The 27,442-nt window shown below is 45.3% G+C and overlaps 1 long non-coding RNA gene across 1 annotated transcript in view; it reads left to right on the top strand.

Annotated features, from left to right (window-relative positions):
- Nucleotides 1-27,442, top strand: part of LOC306806575 — a 222,926-nt gene that overhangs the window by 34,597 nt on the left and 160,887 nt on the right. The gene's annotated exons all lie outside the window — the stretch shown is intronic.

Genomic DNA, 27,442 nt, shown 5'->3' with positions numbered 1-27,442 from the left:
ACAGTGCAAAACCACATTCATTTGCATTACACCAGCATGAATTCTTCTGCTCTTTTTAAGTGGGAAATATATTATAGCAGCTTTGAGCTCCAGATTTCACAAATGTCTAAGCTATGTGTTTGTTTGTACCTAATGTCCAGAATGTTGGGGTTCAGATCTAAATTAGCATGCTCAAATGCAAATGAATCAAAATTCAAGGAAAGGGTCCAATGTGTTTCTGGGCCATTCTGAATGAATATGTGATTTGTTCTCCCAGACAGCTGTAAAATATCATCTCAGATAACAAGACTTAATCATACAGAGGAAAATGGGTCAGGAAAAAACATTGCTCAGCAGAGAACTAGGAGGTGAGTAATAAATTGTCCTGGTCCTTGGGAAGAGTGCTGCATGCAATGGGGAATTAGAAAGCTGATGAACTTAGACACCTGAGGTTTCTTTTATGCTGTGTTGTGAATAGTTTCTGATATTTTGGTGTGTTTTTAAAGCTTTCAAAAACTGGAGTGAGTTAAGCCAGAAAGTCTTGTTCTGAGCAGGCTACTGCAGTTTGCTAACCCTAAAGGAATTTACTGTCTTTTTTTTAAGAGGGGAGATCCTGGAGACTTTATCCAGCTCCAGCTGAGCAGAAAAACCCTGGAAAGGAAAGTGCCAAGAGCTCATGATGCTCTCACTTGCCTGAAGATGTACTGTGGTGCTCTTTCTGTATAAATAACAAGCTTAATTTTCATTGCTGGCTTAAAAATTGTTGTTTGCACTTGAGTTTTGTTTATCTGGAAACGTTACACTTCAGACCAATGCTCTTCAGGTTGCTCAGTACCCTCTTCCTCATCTTCATAAGCAGTCAAAGCCTAACAAACAGTGAGCTATCTCAACTGTGCAGCTGGGAGCTTTGAATAGATTTGAGGTTGTGTTTTTCCTCATGGAGCCAGATTTTTGGGTTCAGGAGATGCAAAACTTGACACTAGAAAACCTGGGAACTGCTGTATTTTATAGGGAATGGCCACAGCCTCTTTAAGATGAGGCAAAGACTTAAAGGCAGCCCAGATGGGGGAAAAAGGATAGGTGTTTTTTGGAGCTGGCCAGATCTGAGGGTAGGTTTATTTCTACATTTGAGAAACATTACAAAGTCTGTTCAGGTTGTGTGATGAGAGGAAGGGAACTGGGCAGTTTGGTGAGCAGCCATCTCACACTAATATGTTTGGGTGAGCAAAATCACGGGAGTAACATTTGAAAGTCCAAAATAGCTTCAGCTGTGTTTGACTCAAAAATTCACCATTATGCAATTTGCTCCTCTAGCAGAGACAGAACAGCCTGTGTGTGACCAAAGCAATTCTGGCTGGGGGCCTGATCAATGGGCTGTAAATTTTTCTTGGGTATTGGTAGGAAGAAGCAGCCAGTCAAGCTGCAAGTTGAGCTTTAGTGAAACTGTGTAAGAATAGACACAGAGCTTCCTGCACCCATGAGCTTTGCAGGGGTTCACCAGCACAGCCACCTGCTCTGGGGTGCTCAGCAGAGCTCTGGGGCTGCTGAGGGTGCCATGCTCACTGAGCCATGGCACTGCCAGGGCAAACAGGAGGTGTGCACAAACCCAAGGCTTTGAGGGAAACCACCAGCTCGTTTCACAATCACCCAGCAGAGGAGCTGATGGTTAGGGGTGCTATGGATACAAACCCAGCAGAGGAGCTGATGGTTGGGGGTGCTATGGATACAAACCCAGCAGAGGAGCTGATGGTTAGGGGTGCTATGGATACAAACCCAGCAGGAGGAGCTGATGGTTAGGGGTGCTATGGATACAAACCCAGCAGAGGAGCTGATGGTTGGGGGTGCTATGGATACAAACCCACAGGCTCCCAGCAGCCTCCTGAGCCCTCTGTGGGAGCAGTTAAATAGGACATTTATCTGCTCTGCTCACCACCCCAGTGCCAGTGCATGGTTATTGCACATTATTATTTTTCCTGACGCAGGCAGTGATCAGATCAGAGTTGTGTAATGCTCGCCCATCTTCACCATAAGAACTCTGATAAGTGATGTTATCTAGATTTTTTCCCATAGAAAATATTTTCTTCTCAGCCTGTGTGGTGCACTAGGCAACACAAAATGAGAATGATTTCCTTTGCATTTTCATTCCACCACGTGTTAGCTGAGCACTGACCATCAGCACAAGTGGCCAGGCAGCACTGCAGGCTGGCACAGAGGGATGCAGCAGCACAGGGGGAGAGGAGCAACAGCTGCAGGGCACACCAGTGCCTTGCACAGTCATTCCTGTACTTCCCCCAGACAGTCTGGCACCAGGGGTGGGAGCTGCCTCCTCTTCAGGGTTTATGCACTCTTGATGCTACAGCCTGCTGGTAAACTCAGTTCTGTTGTATGACTTGCTTTGAAAAGGAGCTGACTTGTGTGGAAAGTACTTTTTTTTCCATTTCTTTCAGCTTTTCCTCTTCTACCCATCCTCAGTGTAGGGACTGGCTTTTCTGGAAAGAAAGCCCTACTCACTCAAACCCATAATTCCAATGGATAAGCATCAATTAATATGGGGAGATCCAGGGTATAAATATTATAATATATTAATATTAATATTAATATTAGTATTAAGAGAGGGGGTGGAGTTGAGGTGGGGGTCCAATGGGTATAGGGGAAAATGGTGCAGAAGTGGAGTAAGGGAAGGTCCAGTGGGGTATGTTGGGTGGAACACTGGACCAAAGGAGGGCCAATGGGGATACAAGGAAGGGAGAACATTCTAAGAACTGGGTGTGGTGATAATTAATTGGGAAATGAGGGTTAGGAATGAGGTATTAAGATAGGCAATCCTATAACTCTTCATAACTTTTTTCTGGGGTCACCACATCTTTAACAAATACCTCCCAAGATTTAGGGTTGGGATATAATACCCTTTGGTAATGTTGCCTGTCCTGGGATACTGGTCAGGCTGACTCCTGCAGGAGGGATCCCCACATTCACCTCAGTGTGTCAGTTCAGAGTGCTGCTGGTGGGAACTGCTGCTCGACAGTGCCATCTTTGGGTACTCCATCTCCATGTGAGACCATGATATTTTTTGCCTTTTGCACACCCTTTATGTATTCTCAGTGCCCTTAACATGCATACTGGGAACTCCTTAGGTCTGATAGCTCAGCTTAGTCCTGGGATGTTAGACCAGAAGACCAAGCATGCTAAAGGCTTTGCAGTTGGAGGCTGGAAATACTGTCTTGAGAAACCAAGGTCCCCCTAAAATACATCCTGCAAACCAGAATTAGGCCCATCCAGGGAAGAATATTTTGGGATGGAGGAATATCATACTATTCATTCAAGCCTCTCATTAAGGTATCTCTGTTAGATATGCTCATTTGGGAGGTCTATGAGATTGTATATGTTCTCTACAGAGTGTAGAGAACAGCCTGCTCCACCTTGGCCAAGTGTTGCACCATAAGGATCCTTATTAAATCCTGAGATAAAAACCCTTTATCCCTTAACCATGTCTGGCTCTTAATTTTAAGACCAAAGAAAAGGCATCCCGTTAGTTGGACAGAGTGGAACTTAACTTTTCCTTGGTGTGGTGCCCTCTCTCTCCATACTTCTGTATAAAAAAATACATGTGTATATATTTGTGTAAGCACTGCTATCATGATGACTTAGCAATAGCTGCTATATTGCATATGCAGGTTATGATCTTCATTTTGTTCTCATCTCTCCTCATCTGTCCTGCCTGAACATTTTTTATTTCAGTAAGATAGCCAACGTTTGAGACCTTTGAAAGAGAGAACTTTGTTTCATGCTGCAGACAAAAATGTCCCATTGTGAAGACATGGCTTTCTCTGTCCTCCTTTGGAAAGGCCAACTGAGCAAACTTCCTTATTTATTCCACTGCAAAAGTGGTCTTTGCCTTGAAGGGAATTGGCCATCCTTGAATCTGGAATCTGAAGAGAACAGTAATGGGGGGAAGTTCAATCACTTGTACCTTGTTTCCCCTTTGCCTGTAGGTTATCTGCCCTTGCCTTCAACATATGATTAATATTTAAAATATGACCAATTTATCCAGGTTTCAGGATCCTGGATGCTGCAGAAGGTGGGGATGCTGCACTCCTTTGTGTGCTGAGATGTTGGATCCTAATGATGGAGAGATACTGAATTCCTTCTGCTAGGTAATGTTAGTCTATCTGGGTTATTATGGCTTTGTTCTGCCTGGCATAGCCCAGTGCCTTCACACACAAGTTTGACAAGAGAGGCTTTGGAAATACAAACTACACTTCATTTGCACATAATCATACCACTTACATGGATAATCTTCTAGCTTTGCACTTGAAACCGAGTGCTAGACATTTATTTGAAGTGTTGGAAAGTTCTCTTCCCTTTAGCACAGCTTTATTTCTATAAATAGTCTGCAGAGAAAAGCCACATAACATAAAAGGGCTCAAAAAAGCAATTTGCAGGAAAGTGAAAAACCTCAAACAGATGAAAACCTCTTGAATGAACTGAAGCCAGAGTGGCAGAAACTATCACATAATCAGTGCAAACTTTTTTTTCTTTTTAGAACAGAGAAAAGCTAGGATTTCCAAAACAATCTTAAATGACAGAAGTTTTGGTTACTGAAATATCAGCCAGAGCTGGCAACTTTTGGATTTCAGCGGACACAGCCTCCAGAGAGAGGCCTGAATGTGTGCTGGCTCTCTGCAGGATGGATTGCCTTAATTCTTGTGCCACAAATCAGGATTGTCTTGAGAGACTGAATGCCTGTTTGGGGTGGGATGAAGGTATGTTAGCAGCCTCTCCTTAAAAACCCACTGTGCTGTTCTATTAGGCTGTTTCAAATAAACCTCATTTCTGTGTTGGGTGGGAAGGGTGCCAGCTGAAATTAGGGTGGTTGTACTGAGGTGGCCAAGAATCTGTGAAGGTAGGTTATCAGTTTGGAATTAAATGGTATCATTGCCTTGAAACCCTGTGCTGTTGGACTCCTGCCTTAGCCCAGGAAGCACCTCACACACATGCACCAAGCATGTTTTGCTCCTTGCAAACAGGGGCTTTGGCTGTGATGATGGCCTGAAATTTCCTGGGCCAGAGGAAAATCATTTCACTGAGCCTAAATCTCCTCTTGGGATTATTCTGAAGCACCCAGGTAAACAATGGCAACTGGCCAGATGTGTGAATATTTATCCAGTTCCACCCTAAATTGGCATTATTCCTCAATCAGCAAGGCTTTAGCACCCCAGATCACAGAGGGAGAGGATCTTCCAGCCTGAAAGAGCAAAGATTCCCTGCAGGTGTGTAATGGGATATCCTGGATGGATTCTGGCACCCACCAAAGCCTCCCTCTCACTCCCCTCTGCAAATGCCCAGGGAGAGAAAAAATAGCAAAGGGTTCATGGCTTGAGATAAGGTCTGGGAGAGAGATCCCTCACCAGACACCACCATGGGAAAAACAGGCTCTAATTAGAGATATTAACTGACTTTATTACAAGCAAAACAGAGCAAGATAATGGGAAATAAAATAAGATTTGAAAGTACCTTCCTCCTACCCCTCCCTCCTTCCCAGCTCTGCCTCCTGCTCCCAGAGGTACAAGGAAACAGGAATGGGGTTATGGTCAGTTCCTCACCCCTGGCTTCTCCTGCTGCTCAGGGACAGGAGCCCTTCCCCTGCTGCCCATGGGGTCCCTCCCACAGGAGACAGTTCTCTGAGAGCTTCTCCAAAATGAGCCATGGACAGCATCCTCCCAAAACTGCTGCAGTGTGAGCCCATCCTATGAACAGCTTCCTCCCAAAACTGCTGCAGTGTGAGTCCATCCCATGGACAGCATCCTCCCAAAACTGCTGCAGTGTGATCTCTGAATCCCTGTGGATCCCCAGGGGCTGTGGGATGATCTCTGAATCCCCAATGGATCCCCAGGGGCTGTGGGATGATCGCTGCATCCCTGGGGATCCCCAGGGGCTGTGGGATGATCTCTGCATCCTCCATGCTCCCCAGGGGCTGCAGGGGCACAGTTGCCCCACCCTGGGCTGCACCTCAGGCTGCAGAGGAATCCCAGCTCTGTGTGGGAGCCCAGGGCATAACACTGGCCTCCTTGGGGGTCTCAAAAACCCCCTGGCAAGGGTCTCAAAAACTCCTGAGTGAGACCGTGGTGTCACAGGCACTGAATTTTAACCCCTGGGGGAAGTTGTCAGCACAAAGAGAATGGAAACAGGTCACCAAAAATAGTAAAGTATAAATTAGACTTTTAGAACGTAGATAAATAGGTTTTTTGGAATGTTTATGATAGGGGACACATGGCCAAGATGGAGAATTTGGGGGGTGGACACCTTTTCCTCCTTCTTCTCCATGTCATCCATGTTGGGTGATACATTGGCACTCTTGGATTGGATGGGGTCAGGGCTGGACCATTTAATAAAATTGTATTGTATTGGGAAAAATTTTCTAAGCATGTAATGCATAGTACAAACTATATAAGATAAGCCCTGCCTTCACCAGGCAGATTCCACCATGGATGCCAGGCTGAGCAGACTGCTGCTGGCCAGGCAAAAGGTGCCTGAGATAAGAAATAATAAACAATCCTTGGGAAAAGAGAAAACCGTCTCTGGCAATCTCTCTTCAGCTGCTTCAGAGAAAACCAGGGTTTGAAACAACTTCATGTCCCTCTGGGGTGATCTCGGGGCAAAGGAGAAACCTCAGACTGGGATACCTGGCATCCCTGGGTGGGCATTGACATCTGGCGTCCCTTTGGGTCGGCAGTGACATCTGGCGTCCCTGGGTGGGCCACAGCCCACAAAGGTGGGTGCAGACCCCTGGACTCTGACACTTGGCATCTCTCTGGATTGGCATTGTACCCTGCAAAGGCAGGTACACACCCCCAGAAGGGCAAGCTCAAGAAGACGCACCAAGATGGAGGAGACCTGCCCAGGCAGAGACATTTGGCACGGACCCTGGTAGATCCTTGTAGCCTGCAAAGGCAGGTACAGACCCCCAGAAGACCGAGCTTCAGAAGAGGCACGCTGTTGAAGAGGATTGCGGAGGAGATTTGTGGCCCTCTGCCAAGAAAAGCCGAGTTCCAGACGCGAGTCGGAGAGGAGGTGTCCCGGGAAGCCTCGCTCCTGTGCACTGCTGGTCGGTTTCAGGAACCTCCGAATCGATTTTGGACGAATTGCTTTTTGGGTAAGATGGTTCAGAATTAGACACATCATAGGATTCCCACCTAGCCATGAGCAAGGGGAGGGTAGTTTATGGCTGCCTTGCCAAGAGCAGGCAGAGAAAGCAATTAAAGTCCCTCAGAGACTGGGGAAGGATTCTCACCTAGCCATGAGCTGGGGGAGGGCAGATTCTAATGGGGAGAGAAATTTATGCTTTTTAAGTCAAAGGTGAAAAAATTAACAACTTTGAAGCAATTGCAGGCAGCTGCCCGGACAGAGCCGGACAGAGCAAACCCAGGCACAGCAGCGTGAGGTCACAGCCCAGGCTCACCGAGAGAGGGGGGGAGGCACAGCCACCCTGCTCCAGAGGCTCCAGCAGCACCCCCGCTGCTCCCCCTGTGCCTGCACAGACCCAGTGCTGCAGACGGGAGGGGAATGGGGGATGGAGAGAGGCCAAGAGCTGCTTTTATCTATACTGTGGAGAACAAACAGAACAAGGGAACAGGACAAGAGAGTCAGTTTTATTTTCAGTTCTTGTATGTTAAACTAAAGGTGTTTGTTTTTGCATTTTTGTTAAAAAGATGTTGAAACTTTAAGAATGGTGAAGGTATTTTAATAGTATTAGATATTTTAATAACTGAAGGTATAATAAGGTATTTTGTATTTTATTTGAATACATATAATCTATATTTAGTGATTTGTTATTGCTCAGATATGAGTGGACACTTATCTAAATGTCAACATTGAGTTTTAATTTTCCTAGGTTTTGAATATTTTTCAGAATTCCAGAAAATTATTTGAGCTTCATTCTCAGAAAAAATTCCTAGTGTTACGGTTTTCCCGAGCTGCTATCATAGAAGCACTGCAGTGTCTTGCCATGTTCAAAGTATTTTACCCTAAAGAAGAATTTTAGAGAAAAGGAGTTGCTAGAGGAATTCGATTTCTTTTTGAAATATTTAATTGTAGCTTTGTTGTTAAGAGTTGTGGGTTTTTTCTTTAATAAGAAGATGTCAGGGAGTTCTCTTCCAATTAGAGTTTAGGCTCTGGCCAAGCCTTGATTCTAACTGAAAGAGAAATTGTGTAAACCCAGGTGTTTTCTGCATCAAAATAATATTCCAGTCGTTTGGGTTGGCAATTTGACTTATCAATATAACAGCTGAAGCTGACTTTGAAGTGAATTTGGTGTTCATTTTCCAGAGATGACCATCTAATTCCTCATTGAATCAAGGTTTGTCAGCTGTCTGCAGACCCTGAGGTGATGATACAGTTTTTTAAAGATTGATTATTATCTAATCTCATAAATGTATGTTTGTTGTTTAAAGTATTGTTAATTATTGTATTGTGTTTTACCTGCAGAAGACTGTAAACTTCGGGTTTGTTTTTTTGTTAGATAATAGTTGAAATAATAGATGAGGGAAAATTCTCCAGTTTTGATAAAAAATTTAGAGACAGAGAAAGTTGGAAAGCTTTCAAAGTAAGCATTTGGGGGAAGGGTTCTGCTTGTGTCTCCACAGAAAGAGGACAGAGATGAGAGCCAGTGAGATACGAGAGACAATGTCTGGACAAAATGCAAGCAGAAGCCAATCCTGGAAGTGAAGAAGGGAGCTCGCAGACAGAATCAACGACAAAGGATATGAACTTCTCTTCAAACAAGATATAAAAGACTTAAGGACTGACAGTGAGACATGTTTGCTTATATGCTGTTGTATCTTATTTTTTGTCAACTGTATTAGGTGAAAAAGCAGATCTACCGATGATACAGCCAAGGGAGAATGTTTGGGAAAATTTAGCATGGACAGTGGGGTTGGACAAAATTTGTTTGACGCATTCCAGGCCAAAAAAGCCATTTTCAACATGTCTGGTGGGATTGCCAGTGAAAGAATTGCCCATTCTGGAGGGCATCCCTTCATGGGTGATGCAAGTTGTGACAACTCCTGTGGATGGATGGCATATGTGGGTTAATTTCTCCCTGTGGCCTTTTTCAAACCAGAAGAATTGAAAATTTTTGGTTTGACAATGGACTTTTGAGTTTTATTTAATGTTTTAGGAGTGACAAAGAACCAAACAATGGATGTTACTCCGAATCAGAATGTATATAGCAATTATACAGTAGTCTCAAACAAACCATCCTTCTGAGTTCTATCACAGTTATCGTGACTGGATGGTCTGTTTGACTCTTTTGATCTTTCTCCCTTACGGAAGGAAATTTTGAAAGTAGGTTTTATATATTATTGGGGCTTTTTGCTATTCTCATTGTTTTGCTGTGCATCATCCAGTGCATTTGGCATGCCTTGAACAAAGCTGTGAAAAGGGTGTTTTTGGTGCAAAAAAAGGGGGGAGATGTGGGAGCCCAGGGCGTAACACTGGCCTCCTTGGGGGTCTCAAAAACCCCCTGGCAAGGGTCTCAAAAACTCCTGAGTGAGACCGTGGTGTCACAGGTGCTGAATTCTAACCCCTGGGGGAAGTTGTCAGCACAAAGAGAATGGAAACAGGTCACCAAAAATAGTAAAGTATAAATTAGACTTTTAGAACGTAGATAAATAGGTTTTTTGGAATGTTTATGATAAGGGACTCATGGCCAAGATGGAGAATTTGGGGGGTGGACACCTTTTCCTCCTTCTTCTCCATGTCATCCATGTTGGGTGACACGTTGGCACTCTTGGATTGGATGGGGTCAGGGCTGGACCATTTAATAAAATTGTATTGTATTGGGAAAATTTTCTAAACATGTAATATGTAGTTCAGACTATAAAAAATAAGCCCTGCCTTCACCAGGCAGTTTCCACCATGGATGCCAGGCTGAGCAGACTGCTGCTGGCCAAGCAGACTTTTTGGCCAAGTAAAAAGTCCCTGAGATAAGAAGCAATAAACAATCCTTGGAACAAGAGAAAACTGTTTCCAGCAATCTCTCTTCGGCTACTTCAGAGAAAACCAGGGTTTGAACCACCTCATGTCCCTCTGGGGTGATCTCAGGTCTAAGGAGAAACCTCAGACTGGGACACTCTGGTGCCTGGAGCATCCCTGCCCCTCTTCCTCTCTGCCCTTGCTGGCTCAGAGCTGTTCCTCTCTCACCCCACTCTTCTCTGGCCACAACTGTGCAATATCTTTTTTCTCTTTTCTCAGATCTGTTCTCCCAGAGGTGTTCCCACCATTTCAGGCCACCAGCCCTGGCCAGCAGCACCTCTGTGTTTGGAGCTGCCAGGATTGGCTCTGTGGACACCAAGGAAGTTTCCAGCAGCTGCTCACAGAAGCCAACCCTGGAGCTCCCACCCTGCCAGAGCTTGGCCATGCAAACCCAAAACTTCAGCTGGTGAGAGACTCATAACCTGCCTGAGCCTCTTTTACCAGGCAACAACTGACAGAAGGAGAGGACACAGCCCTAAGCTGTGCCAAGAGAAATTTAGGTTGGATATTAGTAAAAGGTTTTTACTGAAAGAGTGATCAAGTACTGGAGTGGTCTGCCTGGGGAGGTGGTGCAGTCACCATCCCTGGATGTGTTTAAAAAAGCCTGGATGTGCCATGGCTTAGTTGAGGTGTTAGGGAATGGGTTGGACTCAATGATCTCCAAGGTCTCTCCCAGCGTGGTGATGGTGTGATTTTGTGTGATTCAGAGTCCAGCCCCAGCTCAGGGCTTTGCTGCTCCTCCAGAGCGGGTGTCCCAGGGGATGGAGCTGCAGAGCCTGCTCAGGGTGTGCTGGTCAGGGCTCAGGGCTCCTCTGTGCTAAACAGCAGAGGGCAGCTGTAGCCTGGGGAATGTGCTCATCAGGCCCTTATTATTATAAATGTTTTGAAAAGTGCTTCTCTGTTTGTGGTCACTCAACACTTACCTCTATATACAATGTGATTAATTATTTCATGAATGAGCAAGTCTACAAGACAGTGGAAGCAAAATCAGTATTTCAAATGGTGTTGACAATTTGGGTAAATTATTTGGAAAAACAGGAATTCAATAAGGCAGAAAGACACATGCAAAGTTTTACACACATATAGAAAGAGTTGTGAGCACAAATGTGAGATATGTGTGAGCTCAATGGGCTGCAGATCTGAAAAAGGGGATCTGCAACTCTGAACAGATTGTAAATGGAGCATGACTGGAAATGAAATAGAAGTTGATGCTGTTATAGGAAAAATGTCAGTGTGATTATAGGATATCAATTGTTTGAGGTTGTAGGAAGAACTATACTCTGTCTTGGGTGCCAAAAGAGACAGAGAGAGAGAAAGAAAGAGAGAGAAAAAGAGAAGAGAAAAAAAGAAAGAGAGAGAGAGAGAGAGAAAGAAAGAGAGAGAAAAAGAGAAGAGAAAAAAAGAAAGAGAGAGAGAGAGAGAGAGAGAAAGAAAGAAAGAAAGAAAGAAAGAAAGAAAGAAAGAAAGAAAGAAAGAAAGAAAGAAAGAAAGAAAGAAAGAAAGAAAGAAAGAAAGAAAGAAAGAAAGAAAGAAAGAAAGAAAGAAAGAAAGAAAGAAAGAAAAGAAAGAAAAGAAAGAAAGAAAAGAAAGAAAGAAAGAAAGAAAGAAAGAAAGAAAGAAAGAAAGAAAGAAAGAAAGAAAGAAAGAAAGAAAGAAAGAAAGAAAGAAAGAAAGAAAGAGAAAGAAGGAAAGAGAATGAGAGAGAAAGAAGGAAAGAAAGAGAGAAAGAAAGAAGAAAGAAAGAAAGAAAGAAAGAAAGAAAGAAAGAAAGAAAGAAAGAAAGAAAGAAAGAAAGAAAGAAAGAAAGAAAGAAAGAAAGAAAGAAAGAAAGAAAGAAAGAAAGAAAGAAAGAAAGAAAAGAAGGAAAGACCCAGGTCAATCCAAGAGAGAACCTAGAAAACAGAGGCAAGCATAGCAAGCAACATCTTAAGCACAGCAGTAGCTGAGAGTATTTACAGCACAGATATTGGGGTGGGGAGGTCACAAATAGGTCTTCAAATACATAAATGGTAGCTGTGAAGGGGAAGGAAATAAATAGTCTGCTGTATCCGCTGCAAATGGGAAAAGAAATAATGGATTCACACTGCAGCTGGAAATGCAAATAAACCTTTCTAATGCTGAAGACAGATGGAACTAGAAGTACCCCTTTCCTGGGAGGTGTTACACAAAGCAGGTTGGACAAAATCCTGCTAGCTATGGAATGCTTGGGCTGGCCTTTTCTTAGGTTGTCTCTTCAAGCCATTTCCACAAGTCTGTGCTCTCATATGCAGAGATTGAGGTAATTACAGAGCACCTTGGATAATGTGTGTTACTGCTGAGGGGGGCAGAGCAGTGTGCTGGTTTTGGAGTACAAATCAGTGTCATCCCACAAACTCCTACCTTAGCATGAGTCCTCCCTTATTTTCTTCCCGTGGACAGGTGCCCTTTGCCAGGGGGTGGAACCACAGATTGCTGTACTCCAAACCCACTTTAGCTCAAGTTTGTTCCTTTATCTCACCAGTGCCCACAGCTGACTGAAGCCAGGAGTTTCCCATGTATCACTGCATTCTATAAAAAGAAATCCAGCAAGAGAGAGCAACAAAAAATGGGGAAAAGAAAAAAGAGATGTGAAAAGAATTAATGTAGTTTTCTTCATGCTTCTTTGCCTAGTGTCATCTGGAGGTCAGAGTAAGATGTGCTGAAGCAGAACTTTCTGGGTTATTGGCCTATCACAAGGAATGGAAAAATGTCTCTGAGAATTGTTCTTTCTTTAGATTAGCCCTTGGAAGCAAAATGGGAAATAGATATTTCTTGGTTAAGGTTCACATCCCTTCTGCCATGGAAGTGAGCAAAGGGAGAGCATGAGCACAAAGGTATTTTAGAGGAATGGAATACATTTCAAATGTATCAAAACTGACACTAGTGCTAGTTTGCTTCACACTCGTGTTTCCTTTCCACCTCTCTCTCATTTAATCCCAACTTTGGTTCCCCTCTTCCCCCAAATCCCTTTCTTAGCTTTGATGTGAGCTGAGGTCTCCAGGCTAACTGCACAAACAACTGTGGGAGGACAGAAACTAGCTAAAGGAGGATAAGAAAAAAACATTTAGGAAATCAGTTTTTAGGTTATTTTCCTCTTCCAAATTTGTCAGACATACTGTGAATGAGTAATTTGGAATGTCTTTGTAGACATCCAAGCAAAGGTGTAAGTTCCCAGGCACTCTCCTTTGGGCAGGGCAGAGAAATCTGCCCCAAATACCTTTCCCTGCTTTCTAAGGCCCCCTTCTTCCCTTCCTCTCCCAGGCATGCTGGGGTTAGTTTCAGACAGAGATGAGGTCCAATTTAGTGGTCTGACACTGCTCAACCCTGCAGTGCAAGGCTCAACAAGTATAACTTGGGCATTTGGAGAGCAGAGCTTTGGCAGCTCTGGCTGTGTGCAGAGGTTTTCCACTCAGAGCAGGATCCAGCTCAGGATTTACCTGGTGGGCTCTGGCTGCTGTTGGCCCCTTTGGTGCCTGGTGTGATGCTGCACCAAGCAGAAGCCAGAAGTGGACAGAATGGTTAATTTTATGTGTTTCTGTCTGCTCATGGAAAGCAGAAATGTCCCTGGTGGGCCATTTTACATCAATGAACAGTCTCTGCTTTGGGAGGCTCCTCTGCCACCGGCTGCAGTAGCCTGGGAAAGCATCAGGTGGTTTTCCAGCCTGCAAACCCCAGTGTTCCCTGGGCTCAGGTGCTGCAGACAGCCAGCATAGCAGCAGAGGGACTGGGACAGCATGGGCACAGCTGGATTTCTGCTTCCTAGCACCTGAACTGCAAAAAACTCCGGAGCTGCAGGGTGAGAGGCTGATTTCTGTGCAAGGCTCTTTCTCATGACAAAGCAATGAGTTCAGGCACTTGCACTTCTTCTCTGACTGCCCACAAAGAGGAGCTCTGAGCTGAGAGGGGTTTCAGGAGCTCACAGTGTGGCAGAGTCAAATCTGAGCTCTGGCTACCAGTGAGGGAAGATGCTTGAGCTCAAAACACCCAGAGTGAAATTTCTTTAGACACTTGAAAAGGCAGCTTAGCACAGAAAGTCACCATCCCTGAATGTGGTTAAAAAAGCCTGGATGTGGCACTCAGTGCCATGGTTTAGTTGAGATGTTGTGGCATGAGTTGGACTCGATGATCTTAAAGGTCTCTTCTAACTTTGTCTTTGTAATTCTGTGATTCTTTAATTGCTATATTAAAAAAAAAAAAAAAAAAAGGTCTACTTTTAGTCTGTCAGTCGTATGTGGAAAACATTACTAAACCTTCAAGTTCATGTAGAACATCTTAGAACCAGGACTTAAAGAAAAGTCCGTTTATTAAAAAAAAAAAAAAGTAAAATAGTCAGTTATGCGTGCTATCTGCTCAGAAATATTAGTCATGGGGAATTCCTCATTTCTCTGGTTTTACAACTTCATGAATCAGGAAGTAATTGTGTGCTTCATTTTCCCTGATTGCATGCTGCATGTCTGCTGTCTCTCCTAGATTTGTACATGCTTTCTGCTTCTCTTGTCACACCACTACTTTTTTGAAACCAGCACAAGGAAAAGGCAGAAAAAGGAAAATATCTTCTCTTTATTCTGACTGATGCATTGTTTACTTCTCCACTGGAGACTGAGGTTTGTATCCACAATAGAAAAAAATCTTTAAATTGACACAGTAATAGAAAAACACTCAACTCCCAACATCATCCACCCCGAATTTTTTCCATGCCAACATTTTTTCCATGCCAACATGCTACAGCAAAATAAAACCTTTAAATCATATACATACATGCAGTTACAGGCACAGTATCATAGATAGTTCACCCTAGAACAAGATCCCCTTGGGGTATGCATCGGGTCTCTCCATCCTTTTGCATCACCCACAAGGTGCAACCTGGTCCTTGAGCAAAAACCACCCCACAAGCAGGATTGTCTTTGCTGGAAGCAGAGTTCACCCAGACAGTTTTCCCTAACATTCCGCTCAGGTGTACCACTGGAACCTTATCTCCATCTGCTGCTCCCAAGGGCTATGATTGGGCAGGGCCTGCTCGGTTAGTGGAACCTCGGGTATTCACTAACCATGTGGCCTTTGGTAGATTGATCTCCCAGTTCTTGAAAGTCCCCCCACCAAGTGCCTTTAAGGTGGTTTTAAGCAGACCATTGCATCGTTCGATTTTCCCAGCTGCTGGTGCATGGTAGGGAATATGGTACACCCACTCGATGCCATGTTCTTTAGCCCAGGTGTTTATAAGGCTATTTTTGAAATGAGTCCCATTGTCTGACTCAATTCTTTCAGGGGTACCATGCCTCCAGAGGACTTGCTTTTCCAGGCCCAGGATGGTGCTCCGAGCAGTGGCGTGGGGCACAGCGTAGGTCTCCAACCATCCAGTGGTGGCTTCCACCATGGTCAGCACGTAGCGCTTGCCTTGGCGGGTCTGAGGCAGTGTGATATAGTCAATCTTCCAGGCCTCTCCATACTTATATTTGGACCATCGCCCCCCTATACCAGAGGGGCTGCACCCGTTTGGCCTGCTTGATGGCAGCGCATGTGTCACAGTCATGAATAACCTGAGAGATGCTGTCCATGGTTAGATCCACCCCTCAGTCTCGTGCCCACTTATAGGTGGCGTCTCTGCCCTGATGGCCTGAGGCATCGTGGGCCCATCCAGCCAGGAACAGTTCTCCCTTGTGTTCCCAATCTAAGTCTATCTTGAGACCTCTATCTGAGCAGACTGATCTACCTGCTCGTTGTGCCTGTGTTCTTCATTAGCCCGACTCTTGGGAACATGGGCATCCACATGACGGACTTTCACGGGGAGCTTCTCTACCCGAGTGGCAATGTCTTTCCACTCATCAGCAGCCCAGATTGGTTTTCCTCTATGTTGCCAGTCAGCCTTTTTCCACCTTTCCAGCCAACCCCACAGAGCATTGGCTACCATCCACGAATCAGTGTAAAGGTAGAGCTTTGGCCATTTCTCTCTCTCAGCAATGTCCAAGGCTAGCTGAACAGCTTTGAGTTCAGCAAGTTGACTCGATCCACCTTCTCCTTCGGTAGCTTGTGCAACCTGTCATGTAGGGCTCCATACGGCAGCTTTCCACTTTCGGTTCATCCCCACAATGTGGCAGGAGCCATCGGTGAAAAGGGCGTAGTGTGTTTCATCTGCTGGCAGCTGGTTGTACGATGGAGCTTCTTCAGCCCGGGTCACTTGCTTCTGCTCCTTTTTATCAGCGAGACCAAAATCTTCACCTTCTGGCCAGTTCGTAATTATCTCCAAAATCCCAGGGCGATTCGGGTTGCCAATACGGGCGCACTGCGTGATGAGGGCAATCCACTTGCTCCATGTGGCGTTGGTGGTTGGACAACATGTTGCCACTTAAGAGAGCTGTTATTCTTGTTTTAACTCTCCACTCAGTGCCCTCTGTCCCACATCTGAGCACCCAAATCTGTCCTGGTTTGAAGGACAGGTGTCTGCTGATAAAGGCAGAAGTTTTCCTTTAAAATAGAGACTTTAGTTCCACTCCCCCCAAGTATTATAACTGTTTGAATCAAAGACTCTGAGGCAGAGATAAGGGGGTAGGAATAACAGCTCTTTTACTAATATATCTAACCGTACAAGCAGAAAACAACAGCAGTTGTTAAAATTGCTAACAGAACAGAATAGATAACTCGGTGTCAGTCCCTTTAGATGCAAGCACGCTGTCTCTGTGCTTAGTCCCAGCCCAGAGTTGCCGAGGGCAGGCGGGGGGTGCAGGCAGGAGAGGGCGGCAGCGGCCACGCCAGTCTCGGGCGGGAACGGGCTGGAGCGGCGGCTCCTCGCTGACCGTGTGTGTCCGGGTGATCAGCTGTGTCCGCAGAGGCAGGAGGCTGGAACGGGGCAGATGCAGGGCAGGTGATCACAGAGTGTCTGGCTCTCCTGTGTTCCACAGCAGGGGCTGCAGACGGGGGATCCTCCTCCAAGTTCCCCGGAAACACAAGTTCCCCTCCAGAAGCCACTCCCACCTATCCCTCTTTCTAGAGTCATCAAAGATCCTGGGTGTAACTCGGCAATCTCTGTGAGCATGATAATGAGAAAAATTCTTTAAATTGACACAGTAATAGAAAAACACTCAACCCCCAACAAATTTGAGGAAGGAATAGAAACTAAGAAGCTAAACTAAGAAGCCAAAAGGTAAAATAAGTTGGAAGAGGTTTTTATGACCCAGAGTAAAAAACAAATCCACCTCAAACAAAAGATGTTTTTACTAAGCAAAAATATTTCACAAGCAAACAAGAAAGCCAATGTTGCAAGTAAAAAAAAAAAAAAACCTCAAAATTTTCCACTGCAAAAAAAATGAAAAACAACATCTAACTTAAACTGTAACATACTAACTTTTTGTGATTGAAGAATAGTAACATGAATATGGTAATGCTAGTAGTTATGATAGGCTACAGGTATTAATAAAAGTATTAATTGGTTATCTTGTATTAAAATATTAAACAAAAAAAAAGTATAATGCATTGTAACCAAAACTAAAGTAACTTCAGATGAACCTACAACTGTAACTAAAAAAGCTGTGAGCTTGGCTCTTGTTACCCACAACCCATAAATTACTGTACCATCTAGATACCATAAAAAGCATTTTAAAAAAATCCCTGAAGTCCCACATCCCTCATTTCAACTCTAAAAAAGGTGAGAGGTGATTTCTTCTGCATTTTGCAGGTTGATAATTTGTCTGTGGGGGTTGGTAATTAAATGGGTTGGTGGGGAATGCTGGTGCAGGAGGGACCTGGCCCTTGGGGACTTGGCCCTGCTGGGTGAAGGATGGTTTGTAGGGACAGACTTTGAGCAATCACTGCTCCACGTGGGGAGGAGGAGGATTGCTGGTTGGGGTTTATCAGCCACTCACCCTTCTGTCTCACTGCTTTCCAGCTGAGGGCTTGTTTATCAAGCTGTGATGGTGGAGGGGCTTCACTGAGCACCAAGACACTGAATTCCCAGTGCCTGCTTGAGCAGAGGGTGGTGAAGAATCCAGTGAAATCCCATTGGCCCTGTGTGGAGACTGCTGAAGGCTCGTGGAGAAATCTAATCTGTTTTTTCCCAGCCTATTGACTTCTCTCTACTCCAGCCTGGATCTTTCCCAGGCTGGGAATCTTTCTCAGAGACAAAACAAGGGAAGGAAGAAAGAAAACAGACAGACACCTGGTGCTGAGCCCCGAGCAGTGTGAGTGTCTCGTGATGTTTTGCAGAAAGCATGTTTTCAAAGAGGTGTTGCCTTCTCGGACCAATGAGCCTTTTCTACTTTGTTTTTTGCCATCTCCCTTATATAAATGCCATGGCTTTTCAATAAATCAGTCTTTCTTGCTACCTGGAAGTTTTGTTGCTGTGTTCTTCCTAGCTCTACAGCCCTGCACTGGAGAGGTTACACTGGTCTTTGCTCCCACTGGGAAGGTGGGTGAGGCTGCACCAGAATTAGTTGTAAATGCTTTAGAGAAAACAGTGGATTTTCATCAAAACAAGGCTCCAACCACCTGTAGCAGCATTGCTTAGGAGCATCTTTAATGACAAGAAGGTGAACACAGGCTTGAGGAAGAACTCTGACACATCCTGCCCTTGTCTGTGAATTCACCCTGTTGGGAAGAGAAAGTGTGTTTTTGCCTTACATGCCAAAATGCTGCTGTTTGCCAGGTGTTTGTGCTGTTTGCTGCTGCTCATGCTCCCTGTGTCCCTGACCCACAGCTGTTCCACCGTCTGCAGCATCAGGGGAGCAGCTGGTGCATGGGCAGCAAAACCTGCAGGAAGAAAGGGGCTTGAACAGCACAAGTTCACCAGAGAAAAGAAATGTCCTCCTGTTGTGGTTTCAACTTTTGCCTTGGCAGATTCAGGCTGTCAGCATGCTCACACCTCCAGTGTGACAGCTGGGGCTGTAGGTACACTGAGCAGCCTGGAAAGATCCCTGAACTTTGTTGTGTCTAGTTGTTGCATGGGGTGATGTGGGAGCCCAGGGTGTACCCCTGGCCTCCTTGGGGGTCTCAAAACCCCCCTGACAAAGCTCTCAAAGACTCCTGAGTGAGACCCTGGTGTCACAGGCACTGAATTCTAACCCCTGGGGGAAGTTGTCAGCACAAAGTGAATGAAAACAACCTACCAAAATTAGTGAAGTGCAAATTAGATTGTTAGTACATAGGTAAATAGGTTTTTTTTTAAATGTTTATGATAAGGGACACGTGGCCAAGATGGAGAATTTGGGGGGTGGGCACCTTTTCCTCCTTCTTCTCCATGTCATCCATGTTGGGTGACACGTTGGCACTCTTGGATTGGATGGGGTCAGGGCTGGACCATTTAATAAAATTGTATTGTATTGGGAAAAATTTTCTAAGCATGTAATGTGGAGTACAAACCTTATAAGATAAGCCCTGACCTCACCAGGCAGATTCCACCATGGATGCCACGCTGAGCAGAGTGCTGCTGGCCAGGCAAAAGGTCCCAGAGATAAGAAATAATAAACAATCCCTGGAAAAAGAAAATAACGTCTCTGGCAATCTCTCTTCGGCTACTTCAGAGAAAACCAGGGTTTGAAACACCTTCGTGTCCCTCTGGGGTGATCTCAGGGCAAAGGAGAAACCTCAGACTGGGACACCTGGCGTCCCTGGGTGGGCTTGAACCACCAACCTTTCGGTTAACAGCTTCAGACTGAGACAGGGTGAAGGTGAGTAAAGGAGCAGGAAGGGCCTTTGGAGGAGTTTTACAGAGATGTTTATTTCAGCCACACGTGCATCATCCAAAGTTCATGAAACAAAAGCAAAGGGGCTTGTGAGGGTCCAGGTTTAAGTACATGGGATGAGCAGGGCAGGGAGAGCATCAGGGACCAAGCATTTACCAGGGGACATAGGAGTGGCACAAGGGTGAGGTTAGGGCAAAGGACCAGCAGGGAATTAGGGTGGGAGTGTCCAGAGACTGAGGGACAGGGAGAGGGACTGACCCAGGGAACAGAACAGGAGTATCCAGAGAAGGCTGTGAGAGAGGCCTCTCATGTTCCCTAATTGAGAACACATTTCTGGGTCTCCACAGAACTTGTTGGTCCTGCTTGTAATAAATAAAACACATTCCAACCATTTCATCTTGGCCTTAGGTTAGGAATGCTTATTCTTAAAAAAGGAAAAGGAAAGGAGTGTGGGACAGTGCCAAAATGACAGATAAAAATTGTGTGCTTCTTGCAGAAAAGTTTTTGAGCTTTCATTTGTTTGCTTGCTTGCTTTTAGTGTTTTTTTGGCTTTCTACCAGATAAATTTTGCTGTAGTTGATAACACACCAAAATGTGGGCTGGCATGGCTGATCAGTACTGGGGCAGGATGCTTAGCACTGATCAGGATAACTCAGTATCACCATCCAGTTCTGACCACCAAAATCTGTCTCTGTGTGCTGCAAAGAGGATAATTTAAAGAGGAGGATGATGGTGATGATGACAATGATGATGATGGTGGTGATGATGATGATAATAAAAGGGAAAAAAGACCCTCCAGACTTAGAAAGGGCAAGTCCAAATCGCTGGTGGAAATAGCAATAGTTTTCTACTCCCTGTTTAGTGGTTGTATCTTTGCACACCCAAGAATTTATCATGAGTCACCTTTTCTGTAGACAATAGTAAGATTAGTTTTTTTGTTGGTGTTTTTTTTTTTGTTTTTGTGTGCTCTTTTGGCTTTTGTTTCATAGGTGAGGGGGTTTTGGGTTATTTTTTGTTTTCTTTATTTTACTTCATTTGTGGGAATTCTTGTGGAGCACATGCTGCCTCACCAGGAGCTGCACTGGGTACCTTCAGACTGGGTTGGGAATATCACAGCATTTAATTACTGAATCAAACTCACCCTTCATGGTTGCCTGTCCTCTTTCATTGCCTCATCCTGGTCACTCCAGCTTTTCCCAGGGGGTGGGAAGCTGCTGCTCCTGCAGCTGGAGGCAGAGGAGGAAGGGTGGTTTTGCTGAGCAGATGGATCTTGTGGGACTGTCTGCTGGCAATGTTGTGGTGACGCTGGGTGACCCTGGCAAGCACCAGATTCTGATGAAACAGAGCAGTTTGAGGAAGGAAAGCCTCTGAGAGATAAAACTGCTGCACAATTCGCTCTGTCTAGAAAGTGTCATCACTGAAACCGCGATTTCTAAAGCTTGTTTTTATTCTGTACCTTGTACCCCATTTTGTCTCCTCTGCCACAGCAGAAACAGGCAAAAAGACAGTTGCAGCAGGATCCTGAGACTGGCTGGGCATGAGAAGTGGCACTGGGTTGTGTGATTGCCATGACACATTCTGGAGGAGAGAGGGGAGGTAAATGCAGCAAGGAGCCAAGCTATTTATTGCATTGGGGATGAGCCTGAAGGTCTACCAGAGCATCCCTGTGCATCCTTCCACAGAGGAGAGGTTTGTGGGGTGGTGTCCTAGATTATAATATAAAGATGTGCCCAAAGGTGTGTATTCTATCACCATCTGCTGAAACCAGGTGGAGCCATGATCCTTATATTTGTGGAGATATCCTCTGCTAATGGGCCAGCTGTTAAAACCAGATGGGGCAGTGTTCTTTATCTTTCCCATGACCCATCCTTCCTCCAGGAGATATCTCCTGTTAATGGCCATTGAGTCCCAGTGCATGACTGATAAAATTACATCATCCCACTGGGAGAGGCTCCAGCCAGGGGGAGGAGCCAAGCCTTTCCTACCTAGAGAAAAACCTGAGATTTGGAACACCAAAACTGCCCTTACCCACTGGTTTCCAGAGGACAAAAGCTACCAGACCTTTCTACAGGATCACTGCTTCAACAAGACCACTTCATCTGCACTGCTACCACCACCCTGACTAGCAGGGTATCAGGAGGTATTCTGATTCTGTCAGTGTTTTTTCTTTTGTACTATTGCATGGTTGGGTTTTTTTCCTCTTTTTTTTTTTCCTATTAAATTGTATTTCTGACTTGGAGTCTCTCACTGGTTTTGCTTTCAAACCATTACAGGTGGCTGCAGTGCAGATCCAGGAGTGACCCATGAGGGGGAGAGGCCAGGTCTGTGCTGGGGACACAGGACCATTAGAGCCAAAAGCAAAGGACAAACTGTGTGTGCACCAGGGAGCTGTGTGTCCCCTATTATAACAGTGGTGGAAGTTTTATACCACTTAATCAATGATTTGTCAGAAGTTTCTTCTGCCTTCACTCAGAGCCAGGATTAAAAAATACATGATGGAAACGGATTTTCTTGTGTTCAGGCTTGGTTGTTTATGAAATTGTATCTAAAGTACAGAAAGTTCAGCAGCACTTCCATAGCCACCTGCTAGAAAATGGAGGAAAATGGAGACAGATCCAGCTGCTACAAAGTCTCTTAAAGCTAATCAGTCCAATAGAGCATTAACACCTATATTATTTATCCTTTTAACCCAATAACTAAATTCCCATGACCCTCAATGTGGCACTGACTGGCCAGCCAGAAACTACTGCCTGAAACCATGAAGAAGAAGGAAGATGAACAACAAAAGAGACACCACCCAAAATCCTCCATCTTATCCCATACCTATTACTATATTAAAAACCTCAGTTTCAAAACCCTTCACCATGTGAAAGCACACATTTCTATTTAACTACACACCCGTGATTTTTACTCCATCACTCAAATTTGGAAGCTTCTCCAAGGCCTCAGGTCAAAAACAGTGTTCTCCAGGGGATGAGTGCCAAAAAGCACAGAAAGCTCAAAATAAACAGGTTTCTGGGATCCAACACCCTGTGTTCCTCCTCTGACATCAGCTGAAAAAAAACACCTGAAATTTTTGCACTGTCAGGGCATTTGCCAGCACTGGGGGAGGAAGTTTGAATGGCACAAAAATCAGGTTTTGTGATTTCTTTTTCTGTCTGTTTCATCTGACGTGATATGCAGCTGGAACTGGAGATCCTTGGCCAGAAGTGACTCACACTCTTTAACCTCTGGGTAACACAGCCCCATGTGAAAGCAGAAGGTCAAGCCCTCCTCGCATCACTTTTACCAGGAAAATAAAGATATTAAAATGCTACATAGGTAAATGTTGCAAGGGAAGGTAAAGGGAGAAGTGAGGATGTGTGTTTATGAGGTAAAATGTTGAAATACACCAGTGAAAGTAAGTCACCCTGGCATTTATTGGCAAACAAAAGCCCAAGTGAATTGATTAAAAAAAAAACCCAAAGTAACTGGAGATGGGCTGGATATCATAACTGTTTTCCGTGTTTTCGCTTGAAATCTGCTTCACAATGATCATGTAGATAAATTGTCACCAGCAGCACAGTCCAGACCTGGGAGATTCTTTAAATGCAGACTCTGGAAAACCTATACCTTTTTGAAACTGAATGCTTTTCCTGCTGTGCCCACATCTTTGTGGGAGGCCTTTTCTCATTTTGTTTTATTTTATTTTTTAAATTTTTTTTTTTTTTTTGAAAACCAATGGGGAATGCTGACAGGGAGCAGCCCCAGGCCACTCCAGCCTGGCATGGTCAGTGTCCAGAACATGACAGGAAGCAGCCTCAGAGTGGTAAAATAATTCTCCATGATTGCTCAGGTGTCAATGGGGGAGTAGGAAGGTATTGGGGTACCAGCTACATTCTTCCACTTAGCAGGATAATGAGCAAGGAAAGGAAGCAAGCAGCAGTAAATACGTTACTGTTAAATTTCAGCTTTAACAAGAATCTCTTCCTTCCTGCCCCAAGATCACTCCTGGCTTTCTGCCCATGCTGGCTGGTGAGAAAGTGTTGCCTCTGTACCATGGAACCTGATCAGATCAGGCAGCTCCTTTCCTCCTGCCACAAGGGCTCTTCTCAGCAAAAAACTAGTACTCAATAGCCTTTGTGACAGGCAGAAGTGCAAAGGTAAGGAAGTCATGAGATGGATGTAGCAATGCAGAGGAGCTGTGTGGGGTGTAACCAGCTGAGAACAGCTGGTCCTTTGGTCCCCAGGCAGTGCAATGTGACTTTTGGGGGAAATGTGGTGCTTCTGGAACCTATTTTTACACAGCAACATAGAGCAAGGGTTTAACTGTAGGCTGTGGTACCCACCAGGGGCTAAAAACTTACAGAATTGGTCTTGCAATTTTGAGGTTGATGGAAGGCAGGCTTGAAATATCTGTGCCAGATTTTTACTGAGCCAAAGCAGGGAGCCTGGCTGGAAAGCCAAGGGCCAGAAAGGTAGAACTAGAGAGAGCTCACCTTGGTAGAAAAATGTTAGCAGGCAGAAATGGAATTTTGAAGTTAGTAAAGCAGAAGTGCTGGCAGACTGCTGCCAGGTTTCTGATGGACAGGGCTGCAGATGCAGCATGTTGAGGAATGAGGAGCAGGCTGGAGCAGGCACTGCCCACACAGGACAGGTCATCCCCTGACAGTGACCCAGGGGTGTCTCTGAGCCCTCATTCAGAAACGGAGAGATTGCTTCTGCTTCAAGCTAACGATAATGAGCCACCCCAATTTTCACTTCCCCAGCAGTGCCCTCTTTTTCTGTCTTCGATAAAAATGTTTTTGAAGTGTGTCACAGCATTTGGTAGCAGGTTTCACACTTTCCCCCCACACCTGACATTCAGCTGAACTCTCATTTTTCAGTCAGCCGCCCTGGCTGGCAGCATTATCAAAATGTGACAACAAAAGCAAATGGAAAGCCCCAAGCAAGAAATCTGGTGGGAGACGTTAGCAGACCTTTGTGAGCACCAACGTGACAGCCAGAGGGAGGTTTGGATGTGTACCTGCACTCTGGGTGTGTGTCCTGCCTGTGCAGAGCCACCCCCAGTGCTGCAGCTGCTCTACCTCCAGCTGGATTTGTGCACATCCATCCATTCAGTGTTTTTGACAGGTATGGCACTGGCTGCATACAACTTTGCCCCCAGTTCATGGAACTGTGCAATTATGACAATGTAGGAGCTGCCAGAGCAAGATGTTTGTGCAGCTGCAGGTTGGGAGTCTGAGAGATGCAGCTTCCAGCCCTTCTCACACCTGTGCCCTCCTCACCTGGCAAACACAGTGTTGGTGTTGCCCAGACTTGGCTCCAGAGAAATCTGGGAAATCTGAAAATTTAACTTCTGTGCTATGGAGGTTAAATTGCACATACTCAAAAGCTGGCAGATGAGATGAGAGGTTTTTGCAGCAAGATAAAAGCAAGCCAGGGAAGGCCTGCACTGCCTGGATAGCCATGGTCTGCCTTCCAGGCAGTGGTGGAAAAATCAGTATCTGGTTGGCAAGTGCTTGGATCCCCCTTGTCTCCCAGAGGCTGCTGAGCCCACCAGAAATACCTGTATATCACTGCTGCCTCCTCACTGCTTAATTCTTCTCTTACCTCTTTTCTGTAGGGGTGGGAGAGCTTGGCCGGGTGGGTCTTGAATTTAGAGGACAGTCCTCCTAGTAAATCAGCCTGAAAGCTCCAGATGGGAAAAGCAGAATACAGTGAATAAACAGAACAGTAAAAGCCAGTTTTCTAGCTGGGGAACTTGAGGGGGTTTCTTGGTCCTTGTGCTGCCTATTTCAGCCTCAGCACTCTTGAACCCCTGACTGCCCTGCCTGAATGGTGAAAAACAGAAATTTTGGAGGATCTGTTGAGAGGTTTCAGGGGAGGAGGAAGCTTGGCAAGGCTTTCATGGTGTGTGACTCTGGGCTGCCAGAGGAAGAGGCGTTACTAGAAGTTTGGTGGGTAGCAGAGTGTGCTCGGAAATGCTTTGTTTACTGCCTGCTTTGTACCTCCCCCACCCTTTTTATTAGTGGTTACAGGAGTAGAAGTATTTTTTTTCTTGCCCATCTTAAACAACATTTTGGTTTGTGCAGAGCTTTTGCCTCTGGTGGGGTGTAGAAAAAAACACACTGGCAATCAGGTAATCTCTCAAATCACCCTGCTCTCAAATCCTATACTGGGATTGTTAAAGATGTGTTGAGCTTCACTGGAGAGCATTCCAAGAGATCAGAGGTGCATGTGTTACTCAGAGATGCAGGTGAGGCAGAGCAGCAGGGTTGGGGCAGCAGCAGGGTGTGTCCCTTGGGCTGGGGCAGCAGCAGATCTCTGCATGCACAGCACCCTGCCCTGCTGCTCTGATCTCTTCAAAGGAAATGCAGGTGCAGAAATGGGGAGAAAACATATTATGTGTTACCACAACCTCCTTAAAAGGTTTTTGCAGCCAGAGCATCTCCTCCTTTCCCTCCCCATTGTGTAGCAAGCAAACGAAAGATTCCTTTCCTTCCAAAACTTCCAGGTTTGGGTGGGTACAGAGCAGATATCACTGTTTCTATCCAAATCCCTGGCAGGCATGCAGAAGCCTGCATCCTTTGGGAAGCTGGCAGGGTTTTACTGCTGCCCTGTGCAGCAGAGCAGCCCCTGCCCAGGAGGATGGGGGGCTCTGCTCAGCCACTGGCTGCAGAAGGTTGCTCCTCCTTTTGGCATTCCCTGGAATAGGAGGGAGCACAAGGGCAGGGCTGGGTGTGGGGACTGTCAGGATGTTTTTGGGGAGGCAGGGCTGGTCCCAGCACGGGCAGCATCCTAGAGTGACTATATACATGATGCTTGTATCCCCAAGCTGTTCTGTTTATGCTGGTTATTGAGTTCTGCACCCTTGAGTCTGGATCCAAAAGTGAAGGAGAATTTAAAAAGTGTGCAGTTTGCTTTCAGAAGCTGCTCTTGCTCCCCTGCATTCCTTCTCATGGACTGGCTGCAGCACAGAGAGCAAGGAAGAACTCTCCTTTGCTTTTTAGTTATTTTTGGCTAACTGAAGCAGAGAAGTTCCTCAGGCTGTGACTTTTCTTTTTCTTCAAACTGGTCTGAAATCCCAGAAAAAGCTCACACCTGCAGCCCATTGGGACACAGTATTTTCCAGCTCAGGAAGGACTGATAAAGCACTAAGCAAGCTGAGCTACACCCCACAAAAAGGACTTTCTGAATTTGTCATCTCTTCCAAACAGCAAGAAATATTGTTGTTTCATGTTATTCATTTTTTAAAAAAATACTTGTGAATAATTTGCTTGTTAAAAAAACCCAGCTTTTGCCCACTTTTCTCCAAATAAATCTTTTCCCAAACCAAGTGGGAAAAGGGCCACTTAAATCTGCTTTCTAGAAGTTTCCTCCCAAATTTGCCCCAAACTAAATCAAAGGGAGCCCATTGTGGTGGGGAGGTGTGAGTGGAGGTGTGGGTGCCACAGATCAGCTCAGGGTTCGTGGTCTGAAGCTGCTGAGTGGTTTCACCTCCTCAGGTGTTTGTGGAAAAATCACCATGGGGTGGGACACTCTGCTCTGCCTTGGAAATCCCAGTGCCAGCTGGAGCTGGTACCCACTGCCCCTGGCTTGGACAGCAGAGAGCTGTCCCTCCTGGGCAGGTCCTCTACCACCCCATCTCCCCCATTTTGCATTTAACTCATTAAGAAACTGAATTCACAGCTTTATTTAGGTTGATTTCTTCAGAACAGCTTTGCTACCACTTTATTTAGACAATCCTTTACACTATAAAG

Source organism: Erithacus rubecula (genome assembly GCF_903797595.1).
Source record: "Erithacus rubecula genome assembly, chromosome: 11".
Taxonomy (NCBI): Eukaryota; Metazoa; Chordata; class Aves; order Passeriformes; family Muscicapidae; genus Erithacus; species Erithacus rubecula.
This window is presented reverse-complemented; position numbering and strand designations above follow the sequence as displayed.